We start from the raw sequence: 12,315 nt of genomic DNA, 5'->3' as shown, positions 1-12,315 counted from the left end.
GCAGAGGGAGATAGCATCAAACAGATGTAATCAATTTCTTTTGACTGGGTGAGCAGTGGAGGGGTTTACACTTATTTATGAAAACATTTCTAGGCTTTTACCATTGCCTAACAAGAGGCATAGAATGGTTTAGGGCTGGCTCCCAAGATGGCTGACTGGGTTAGAACCTGGTGGAAGGAGAGAGAGTAGCAGTAAATGGAACTCATGCCGCAGGCAGCAGATGCTTGGTGCCTCAGTACTGGGCCTCATTCCATTGGAGAAATTACTTCCCTGATAATTTCGTTTTCCTTAATGTAGACAGATGGACTCAGGACCAATGGATTGTGCTCCCCTGCCAACAGAGGGAGACAGATTCAGGTTTCAAAGCTGCATTCACCCTGCAGTGACCTCAGCACTTCAGTATTCTCTTCAAAAGCCACTGTGGACATACTATTGAAAAAAAACTTGATTAAAAACAGATAACCATAACAGTACTCAACCAAACACTGAACCACAGTAAGATTATAAGTGGCCTGATCTAGGAGCTGGATGACAGTTTACCCATAATCTCTTGGAATTGAAAACCACTCCATGGGTGAATCCTTGGCAGCAGGATGCTCAGTCCATCTGTCTACACTAAAGAAAATAAAACTATCAGGTAAGTAATTCTCCATTTCCTAACATATAGCCAGATGGACTCAGGCTCAATGGTATGTACAAAAGCTGCTACTGATCGGGGTGGAAGGCTGCCCGTGGTCGGGTTAATACCGCCCTTGCAAAGGCTGCGTCTTCTCATGCCTATACGTCCAGGTGCTCGAACCTGGAAAAGGTGTGAAGATGGGACCACATCGCAGCTCGGCAGATATCAACGGGACAGCAGTCTAACTTCCGCCCATGAGACTGGCTGAGCCCTGGTGGAATGAGCTTTAACCTGAGAAGGTAATGGCTTTCCTGCCTCCCCATAGGCTCCCGTGACCACCTCCTTTATCCAGCGGGCTATGATAGCCCGCGAAGCTGGTTCGCTCTGCTTTCTTCCACTGTGAAGGACAAACTGGCAGTCCATCTTTAGGACCAGTTCTGAAACTTCCAGATACTGCACTAAGAGTCTACTGCCATTCAAATGATGGAGGAGGCAGTATTCTTCCGCATCCCTGTGCTTATCTAGGGATAACAACAAAATGGACTGATTCAAATGAAACTCTTGGGCAAGAAGAATGGAACGGTACAAAGCTGTAACGCTCCTGGAATCATCCAGAGGAACGGTCCCCGACACAATGCCTGCAGTTCAGAGATGCGACAGGCTGAGCATATGGCCACCAGGAACACCGATTTCAAGGTTAATAAAAGCAAGGAAAGACTGCAAAGCAGCCAAAAGCAGGGCCCTGCCACACATTCCAATACTGGATTAAGATTCCACAAGGTGACGAAGGTGCTTTCACCCCTTTCAAAAAAACGGACCACAGCTGGATGAGCAGATAGGGAGTTTCTGTTCACCTCTCCCCTGAAACAGGAGAGAGCTGCTACCTGCACCTTCGAATAGTTAAGGCCAAACCTTTATTCAAGCTGTTCTGCAAAAATTCCCGAATAAGTGGGATTTTGACCATCTGAGGGGGATCACCGCGTTCCACGCACCAGACCTCAAATCCTCTCCAGACTCCCACATACGCTAGGGACATGGAGAACTTCCGAGCATGGAGTAAGATGGCAATTAACACCGCAGAATATCCTTGCTTCATCGGGCATGCGCCAGACCGTAAGACAGAATCGAGTCGGATCCTTGTGAAGGACCAGTCCTTGCTGTAGCAGGTCCCTGTGCAGTGGGAGGTATGGGTGTCTCCACATGTCCGCATACCATAGACGCCCGGGCCAATCTCGAGCTACTAATAGAACTAAATCCCCTGTGGTGCTCGGTTCTGCGAATGATCCTGCCTAGCAGGGGCCACGGAGGGAAGGAGTATAGCAACTCTTCTTCCGGCCCAGTCTGAATGAGAGCTTCAATCTCCAGGGACCACGGATCTCTTCTATGACTGAAGAATCGGGGAACCTTCACGTTGTGAGATATGGACGGGAGGACCCCGCTCGTATGTCCACTTCCCTATGCCCCAAAGGGATCAGGAAAAGGATTGAAATAGTACGCTGAGCAAGGAGACCGGAGGAAATCTTACCAAAACCCCCCTTCTCTGAAGGAAAATCTTCCTTTTTTTTTTTTTTTTTTTTTAAACTTAGCTGGTAAGCGCGGAGCCCATATGAGTACAGAGACAGTCTCTGGCTGCGGGTGAAGAGGGCGTTGGCCGTCACCACCGCACTCAGCTTCCTGCACCCGCTGCCTTTCAGCAGCGCAGTCCACGCCGGGAACCGGCTACCAGACCAAGGCACACCTCTGAGGGACCTCGGAAATCACCTCAGGCATTCTCAACTGGGAGAGGGACCTTTAGGTTTCACCGCAGGACAGCGGGGCTCAGTCTTGTAAATTGGAGAAAAGTAGAATTTCTTCCTAAAGGTACAGCGCTCCTCATAGGGAAAGCATGTCCACATCTGCTGGAGCATGGGGAAATGTTGAAGGGCTGTGGTCACTGCAGGAGTATATCTAGGGTGATGTCAGTTTTGAAACTTGACTCAGTCTCCATCTGCTGTGGAGTCAATAAGACTCTGCTGGCAGGGGAGCACAACCCCTTGATGCTGAGTCCATCTGGCTACATGCTAGGAAATCAATATTTTCATAAGGGATACTGCAGAGTGGTTGGTAGGAAAAACTCATCTTTTTGTCTTGTCATCAAAGATCTGCACCAGAATGGACCTGACTGAGGAAGTACACAAAATGAGAGAGCGAAGACGACTCAAGGGGTGATTAAGTGCTTGTCAACTAAATGTTGTACAAGGTGCAGGGTCATACACTCCCTATGCAAAAATATCAGGGAGCAGAGTGCGCATGGGACAGGAGCAGGTACTCTTTCCCCCCCCCCCATTCATGCCTGCTGATCTCTAGGTAGTGAAATAGTGCGATAAGGTGGTGCAGAGGGAGAGGAATACCCAGCAGCAAAACGGAGGTGGTTATGGCTCTGTACGGGTCATGCGTGGGACCTCACCTGGAATATTGTCTGATTGTGGAGGGCCTCTCTCAGCCTGGACAAGGACTACCAAAATGGGAGATGGGTTAAAGCAAAAGCCCTATAAAACGAGGGGAGGTGGGGAGATATCTCAAAAGTATAAGTAATGCTCAAGAGGCAAGCTGTAATTGGAATGGAAGTTCTCAAACTGTTTGAAAATCCAAGGAGTTAATTCCCTGATTACCCTTTGCATGCAAAAATAAATATTTCCTGTTACTGTTGATTTAACTAGAACAAAGGCCTGCACAATCCATGGCCATGATAGCACTGGCTTGAAAGTGGGTGGCTTTTCATAATGTTTGAGCTTTGGCCCCCTCCACAGCTCCTATACCCTAAAACAGGCAGCAGCACTGTCTTCATGCCGGCGCATCCTCTCCATTTCCACTCCTCCTGATTCATCTTCTGAAGGGCTGTGACTTTGGGCTGTGCTCTGACACGTGTGTCTAACAGAGCATCATTTCATTCACTATAAACACTTGTTTTCTTTCATTCATAGAGCGTAAAATAAAAGCGGCATCAAAACATGCTGGTATCTGTTCTAGGGTGTAAAAAAAAAAAAGTTGGCTAATCTAGTGTTAAACACCTTTCTAAGGGCGGTAGTGGAGGCAAAAAACTAAACTGGAATTTAAAAAAAAAAAATTCCTGGAATAAATTCAAGAAAGCCTGGGACTGATAGAGGCGATCTCTGAGGCAGTGCTGGGCATTGTAAAGGTGAGAGCAGTCTGATGGGTGGGCCATGCTGTATGTTTCTATGAATTAAGCCCAGAGGTACCTGGGATCAATGCTGGGCATTGTAAAGGTGAGAGCAGTCTGATGGGTGGGCCATGCTGTATGTTTCTATGAATTAAGCCCAGAGGTACCTGGGATCAATGCTGGGCATTGTAAAGGTGAGAGCAGTCTGATGGGTGGGCCATGCTGTATGTTTCTATGATTTAAGCCCAGAGGAACCTGGGATCAATGCTGGGCATTGTAAAGGTGAGAGCAGTCTGATGGGTGGGCCATGCTGTATGTTTCTATGAATTAAGCCCAGAGGAACCTGGGATCAGTGCTGGGCATTGTAAAGGTGAGAGCAGTCTGATGGGTGGGCCCACGCTGTATGTTTCTATGATTTAAGCCCAGAGGAACCTGGGATCAATGCTGGGCATTGTAAAGGTGAGAGCAGTCTGATGGGTGGAGCCACGCTGTATGTTTCTATGAATTAAGCCCAGAGGAACCTGGGATCAGTGCTGGGTATTGTAAAGGTGAGAGCAGTCTGATGGGTGGGCCACGCTGTATGTTTCTATGAATTAAGCCCAGAGGAACCTGGGATCAATGCTGGGCATTGTAAGGTGAGAGCAGTCTGATGGGTGGGCCACGCTGTATGTTTCTATGAATTAAGCCAGAGGAACCTGGGATCAATGCTGGCATTGTAAAGGTGAGAGCAGCCTGATGGGTGGGCCATGCTGTATGTTTCTATGAATTAAGCCCAGAGGAACCTGGGATCAATGCTGGGCATTGTAAAGGTGAGAGCAGCCTGATGGGTGGGCCACGCTGTATGTTTCTATGAATTAAGCCCAGAGGAACCTGGGATCAATGCTGGGCATTGTAAAGGTGAGAGCAGTCTGATGGGTGGGCCATGCTGTATGTTTCTATGAATAAGCCTAGAAGAACCAGGCAATTGGGCAGATTCCATGCAGATTCCTACAGCAGATGTTCCTAAACTTGTCCTATTGACTCCACAGCCAGTCGGCTTTTCAGGATCTCCACAATAAATGTTTGAAGGTCCAGAATGTGCAGATTTATTCCGTGCACATTCACTGTGGATCGTCTAGAAAATGGGCTGGCTCTGAGGGGTTACTGGGCCCGACTGCCCTCTAGTCCAGTGTTTAAAAAGCTGAGTCTGTTGCTGCAAAAGGCTTTGTTCTAAATATTAAATCTCTTAAACTTTGAAAAAATGGAGCAGCTATTTTATCCCTTCACACACATCTTTTTTTCTTTTTCTGGATTAGCAGCGACGGGCAAACTGAAGCAATAGGACTGTCATAACTTAAGAGCTGAAGCAAAGGCTTTCTTTCATTTGCATAACTTTATCACTGCAGCACAGGTACTTTTTTTAATGGCCCCTGCCAGGGTCTGGATGTACATTTACTGGAAGGGCTTGGTAGTTGGTTCTCTTTGCATATTCTTTTCCTAGGTGGCTCTTGATGTTTCTTGATTTTATTTATTTTGTCCATGGAAGAAAGAATTGGGCTTGAATATCCAGTTTCCAGTGGAGAAATTAAAGGCTAGATGTGGGCTATAAGAGGTGTCCTTGGTAACTAGGAGAGCTGTAGGCTATTCCACAGGCTGAGATCCAGACCTCTCCTGCTCAGAGGCGAGTGCGGGCTGCACTTCAGCTGTCTGTGCTGTATTCATGCCTGCATGGGCCTTGCTGCTGATCAGCACAGCAGCACCCTCATTTGTAGTGATGGACATAGCTAAGCAGGACGTGCTCTTAAAAACTTTACACACTAAGCGTTCATGAAGAATCAAATTAGAATTCAGAAAGGGGACCTTACTGAAGAGAGAGAGAGCCATGTTAGGCTGCTGTAGCCAAAATGACAAGAGGTGGGTGCCACATCATAGACTCTAAGGTGGCCCCTGCTTCTTGTCACTTTTTTTGTGTATACTGTCCTTTTCCCTCGAGGTGCTGCAGCCATGCCTGAAGTGGGAGCTGAATGAGGATTTCTTCTCCACATCGTACTCCATATTCTCTTTTGGCAGTTTCTTACCGCAGGTTACAGCCACATTTGCAAGTTAATTAATGGCTGATACTTTTGAGGTTTAAGTGGGGTTGAGGGAGTGTGGCGTGGTCTAGGTTTAAATGTATTTTATAAATGGGGGGGGGGGGGTTGTTGTATATGTATCACGGAAGACTGATCATCTTCTACAATGTTGCCCACTAACATAAAAGCAGCTACGTGGATTATTTTTAAATGTACAAAGTGCCGGTCTGATTCATTCAAGGCAGTCCTTGGATGTAAAGTAGCAACTTGGACGCGTTTAGAACAAGCAGTCCTGCTCCCCTTGCTTAGTCCGTGCTTTGCTTGTCCTATTGAGTACTTCCCAAAAGCCCCATTGACATGTGGGAAAGCACTAGTGCATGGCAGGACGAGGAAGCACTGTGGGGACTTGGCTCTGCATAACCCTGAGTTAATGGTTTTGGTTTTTTTTTAATGGGTAAACAGTGTGAACCTTTCCTACACTGGACTTGTGCAGTCAGTTGCTGATGAACGCTATGCTCATTCCGTGATGATGTTGGGACGGGAAGTCCTCCTGCATGGGCCTTGCCAAGTTCTTCCGCATACATTTCATATCTTCCTGTCATCTGCAAAGAAGAAATGTTACACAGCTCTCAGATTGGCATCTAAGTGACCTACCCCCCTATTCTCCTCTACTGGAGGGACCCATGATTAGCATTTGAAAGAAATGACAAGCAACAAGATTGATTCAGTTGCCTCTGCGCGTAAGTGAGGCATCCTCGCTGTTCTTGATGCGAGACAGATGCCTACCTGAAATTCCATTTGTCGCTGACTTGGCGGCAGAGGTTTCAAATCCAGCTCGGCCACCAACAGCCCATCCCGGGTGCGAGACAGTCCTGGTGTCCTGCTGCCATCTGGAGCAGCCACATAGCTCGAGCCGTAAAATAACCAAATCATGATGAGCTGCAAAAGACAAATTAAATGATGACCCTCGTGTGACTTGTAACTTGACTGCCATGCTGCAGAGGGGTCTCGGTTGTGCCTCTGAAACCAGAGGCCAATGTGCTTTGATGGAAGACTGGGTTCCCTGCCCTCTGCCTTCATGCAAGTGTTATTGGCTTGTGAAAGATCCCCCTTATCCTGACTTTAAGTAGGAACAGGAAGTGAAAGTGGAGGGCATCACAGCCCAGACAAGGGCTGCCCTCCACTTGATACTCCTGAGGGAATTCTGTGCTACTGCAGAATTGCGCGCAGAATTCCCCCTTCCCGCACTGCTATTCCTCCCTCGTCGGAAGAGGATTTCAAAACCGGAAGCACATGGACAGCGGGCCATCACGAGAGTGGGGGCATAGCATAGCCAGAGGAGACCCTGGCATGCCGCGAACGGAAGCGTGTCCAACGGCACACGGGATGCGCTCTGTTCACGGCGAAAAGGGAAGGCCCAGTGCGCCGTTTGCGGCGAAAAGGAAGGCCCTGTGTGCCGCGAACGGCACACCCGGGCCTTCATCTTCACTGCGAACGGAGCACGTCCGTGGCATGCTGTGAGAGGGATGTGTGAGTGAGATAGGGACGGTGACAGAGGTATGGTTGGTAAGGGGGGGGTGGGAAGGGTATGAGAGACAGCATGGAGGTAAGAGGGTGGATAGGGGGGATGCCGGTGAGAGAGGAGAGGGGGTTTTGGGGGAGGGTGAGAGACAGCTTGGTTGGTAAGAGGGGGAGTGGGGGGGGATGCTTGTGGGTTTCAGAGAGGGAGCCTATATGAGGGGAGGGTGACAGCAGGAGGGTGAGAGAGCATGGGAGGTAAGAGAAGGGCTGGGGGGATGCTTGAGTGTGGGTTTCAGAGAGAGGGAGCCTATATGAGGAGATTGTGAAGGAGTGTGTATGTGTGAGAGAGATTGGGAGCTCGTGTGTATGAAAAAGGGATGTGTGTATGTGAGGGTGGTAGCCTGTATGAGGGTGTGTGTATGTGTACTAGAGAGAGAGCGAGCGAAGCGAGCATGTGTGTGAGAGGAGGGAGGGACACAGGGAGCCTCTGTGAGGGGCAGTACTGAGAACAGTGGTCAAAGTCTGGGACTTGGCAATAGAGTGGAAGGGGTTGAGCCTAGAGGGGGGCGGGGGAGAGATACGGGCAGGTGGAGGAGTTGGGGCCTGAAAGGGAAAACTGGGCAGGGGAGTAGGGAGTGTGAGTGGAAAGGACACTTACAGTGAATTTCTAGGGAAATTCTTGCTCAAATATTTAAAATTCTGCAACTTAAGTAATAACTGTTTTCTGTAATAATTTTAAAATGTAGTTACTTAAAGACTGTCATGTAATTATATTATTTTGACCAATATAAAGTTTGCAGGAATTTTCAGTTTTTGTGCAGAATTCCCCCAGGAGTAAAGACTTGAGCAGGATCAGGTGGCACAGTTTGGACTGGGCTGCTTATTTCACAAGGATGCCACTAGTGGGATGAGCTGAAGGTAGTCTACGCGGAGCGAGGAAAGGGAAAGGTAGCACTTCTGGTTGCAGAACTCCCCCCAAGCCTGTGTTGTGAAAGCAAAGGCGTGTGCTATCAGCCAGGGCTCATAGGAAGGGTCGGGTCTATGTTCTTTACTGGGCTTGCGTGAGGGGATGTTTCTAAAAGTCACCTATTACTAAATGTTAATGATACAACGGCAGCAGCCAACAGCTTATAAATTAACTTCCATGTGCACTCAGGCAGGAATGCACCACGATGCCTGTCTGCATGCAATGTGTCCTCTACTGCCTCCCTTCTCTCTGGTATGTACTACTCCCCGCTAACCATCACTTGCACTGGAGACTGGCTGGGCCTGAGCCAGACCCAGAGTCAACTGTGCCCCTTTTCTCTGCCACCGTTTTTTGCTGAGCCAGCTGAGGGTCAGTCAACAAGGAAGTTCTTGCCCACAGGTAGAGATCGTTAAATAAAAATCCTGTTGTGTGCCACTACGGGCTATAACAACTCTTTAGCCATAATCCAGCTGCTGCTGCCGCCAAGGGCATACCTTCTTGCCATCTCCAGATGTGAACTCGTTCTTGAAAATATTCCTGTGCAAAGAGAGAGAGAGCATGACCATACTCTTCTATCCAGGGCCTTGCCTGGCTTTAAAGCCCCCCGTGTCTGAAGGGGCCTCTGGGGAGCGTGCAGCAATTGAGAAGCGGAGAGCTGAGGTCCTGGCAGGTAGTTTCAGCAACAGAAGGTAGGGAAACCTCCCTTAGTCCTTACAGTGACCCCGCACACCTGCCCTTGCTGGAATACTTCCCTTCTGCACCCTTCCTAAAAAGATGGGGGAGCATTGCCACTGCCCAGTGAGCACTCTGATTTTACTATGGAGTTACCAAAATGAAACAAGTTACTGGTGCAAAAAAGTCATTGATCCTAAAGAACTCTTTGCACCTCACTGCAGGAGGAAAAGACTTCAGATGCCAAATATTAGTGTGAAACGTCACCTAAGTTGGCAAGGGCAAAATCATTAGCCAAAAACCTCCTCTCTTTTTGTGATATATATATGCAATTCTTGTGTGTGCAATTACATGCAAAGTTTCTTACTGATTTACTATCACATCAACTAAAGCAGACACCAAACCGTGTTCACGGTAACCTACAAATTAAATTATAGCTAATGAGCAAAAGGCCTGAGCCTGCCTCATAAAATCCCCATATGGAGGCAGTCATCCCCAATTATAAACAGCACTGACTTACAGTTCCCACTCTGTTTATGGCACATGTAAAGCAGTGATTAGCAATAGCTGCATTTCTGGCTTCCACGGGCCACATACACTCACTGTAAAACACAAGCGAAGAGAGACAAAGGCACTTGTGAAATTCAAGCTACAACCTCGGGCCTAAAATGATGCGTGATTGTCTGCTTCAGAAAGCCACAAAACATGTCTGATGTCTACTCCATGCTAGAAAGAACGGGCATAGAGTGCCCCACGCAACAACAAGATATTAATAGATGGAAACAGCTTCTGTCCTCTCGTACCTATGTTCAGTAAAGCAGTTTGGCTTTCTGCTGAGAGCCACAGTTCCTCATGTTCCAGAGCTAGGGTGGCTATCAGCCTCTTCTCACTTCTACCACAGCAGGCTGAATTCAGGAGTTCATTTCATATCTCTTATTTACAAACGTGTGATTCTTCCCCCTTCAAGCACGAGAATGCCAGAAAACAGAAGGAGCCTGTTTGCAACTGCCCCTGTGTCCCTATCCGTCTGCAGAAAGGTCAGGCCTTGTATAGTGCCCCCAGTCTCCAGCCGAGTTGCACAGTACCCCTGCAGCTGAGTACTATCACCCAAAACATTGCTTTGCTTCTCAGCTAAATTGATAATACTTATACAACCAGAGTATGTATTGTAAATTACATTTTTAGAGGACCAGCAGGGCAATTACAGCCTGCAATTTTTGTCTGGTCCCCAGAGAGCTGTTGAATGAGGTGTACAAATTATATACAACACTCAGCTACTCGAAACCACTTTTGCCAACCAAGAAAATTCTGCCAGGAGCTAAAGAGATTTTTAATTTAAATTTTGTTTATGGTTGTATTATGCAAAAGCATTCGTACTAGGACAAATTAACTTTAAAACTGAAGCCCAAGTTGCCTGAAGGTTCACCCTCAAACACACTAATGCATGCCAGCTGGAATTATCAAAACTCTACGGCCATTTTTGTCTCTCATTTCATGTGGTTTACTAATGCTTACAAAAACACAGCATGGTGGGTGGGTATTGAAATGTTCCTGTCGCATCCAAGAACCAGAAGACATCCCGTGTCAGAAGGGTGTGCAGACGCAATTTGTACAAACAGGTCCTGAGGCCCAGTACTGTTCCCGGCAGCTGCTCGCCTGTGGACAGCTCGATCCAGCAAAGCAAAGTGGTCGAGAAATTTCAGAAGCAGTTGGGCCCAAAGAGGATCACATTAAGCTTCACCTGTGCCAGCCCAATAGCTATTGTGCTGCCTCAGAAAGCCTCCCTTCAAGGGATGGAGTCTCCATGATAGTTAAAAGCCAAACTGCATCATGAGCTCATGGTTATAAAGAGATTAAGGTGGATGGAGCAAGGGCAACGGTTGTTTTTCTCACCTGAGGTCTCCAGTGGTGGCTGATGGATTAAAGATGATCTCTGCTCCATTCAAACTGTACATTAGCCAGTTCAGAGGATGGTGACGGCCGTAGCAGATGTTCACAGCAATTCTCCCAAAGGCCGTCTGGAACACCCTGTGGCCTGTGTTTCCTTCCATGTAGTATGTGGACTAGAAATAAAGAATTAACATGCCCGCAGCTCCCCACGCCTTTCGGTAACTTCACAGTAGTTTTACGTATGCTCAAGTAAGTATGATTTATGCATTGTCTCCAGAGCAGTGTGCCCTCGGTAAGTGCACACACACACACACACTGCAAGCCTCCTCCGTGGCTGACATGCAGGCTGCCTTTCCACGGAGCCAGCCCTGCCACTGCTGGGCAGCTTGGAGGCAGGATGCCTGCAACTTCTCCTGCTGTTTGGAAAGTTCAGCCTTAGGCAGTTAACTCAGCTCCAATTTCACTTTCCTGAATAAGCAAAGTTTTATCTTTCTGCTACAGATTCCGACCCTTACATGATCAGTTTGCTAGGGTGCAGGAGACAGGCTCTTTGCTATCCTTACAATTGAAGGGCTTAGTCAGAAAAGTTAAGGGCTGCCCCCTGCATAGGTGGAGTTTTCAGTTTCTAAAACATCTGCATTGCTTTCAGTGGCATTTCAGTGAGGAAGAAGGGCTTGGAAAGAACGCACTCGCATACGTTCAGTTTCCAAAACTGTAGAGGTGATGTTGTGCTGGCATTTCACACCACTTCCATCTCCCTGCCTAACAAGGTGCGAGCATGCCTGCTGCTGGCGAATGCACTGGGCTGAAAAGCGTGCACGCTACAGAACGTCCCCATCCCCGGGGGCCTGGCTCTGGTCCTGGTCAACCCGGGCCCCTCTCCTACCTCATTGAAGTCTCCCACCCTGGGGATGTGATTCTTCCTGCTCTTTCCAAGGACAGCACCAGAGTTTGAAATGACCACAGCCGTGTTCCACAGGGTTTCTCCATGCAACTCATCCCTTTCTAGGATGGGGGACACACCACCAGGTTGTATTTCTTGGCCAGCTATGGAAAGAAATCATTATAGGATCAGGCTGCAGAACACAGGAGCCTCCATGCCTTTCATTATCCTAATTACTCTCTGAGCAAATAACATTTCTGTACTACACTGATTTGGTGTCACATAGCGCCTTGGATTCAAACAAAAGCATTTTACAATCAAGGAATTAGGGAAACATGCACGCAGCCACCTCCGGGCAGGAATGTCTGCGTGAACTGCTTGAGGACGCGTGAGAGAGAACCACATTGGCCACATTTTGGCCAAAATCACACAAGAGTCCGTGACAGATCAGGAACAACAGTTGGGATCTAAAGGGTAGATTTTTAAAAGGTGTGCACATGGACGTGCGGATTTTATAATATGCATGGGGGGAATTTTAGTAAGTTACACGCG

The 12,315-nt window shown here is 47.9% G+C and overlaps 1 pseudogene; it reads right to left on the bottom strand.

The window, feature by feature from the left end:
* Positions 1-5,399: 5,399 nt before the first annotated feature.
* On the bottom strand, positions 5,400-11,927 carry LOC115082363 (annotated as a pseudogene).
* Positions 11,928-12,315: the final 388 nt, after the last annotated feature.

The sequence above is a fragment of the Rhinatrema bivittatum genome, unplaced genomic scaffold (assembly GCF_901001135.1).
Source record: "Rhinatrema bivittatum unplaced genomic scaffold, aRhiBiv1.1, whole genome shotgun sequence".
In the NCBI taxonomy this organism is placed as follows: Eukaryota; Metazoa; Chordata; class Amphibia; order Gymnophiona; family Rhinatrematidae; genus Rhinatrema; species Rhinatrema bivittatum.
Note: the sequence above shows the minus strand (reverse complement) of the source record. Positions and strands in the feature narration are given on the sequence as shown.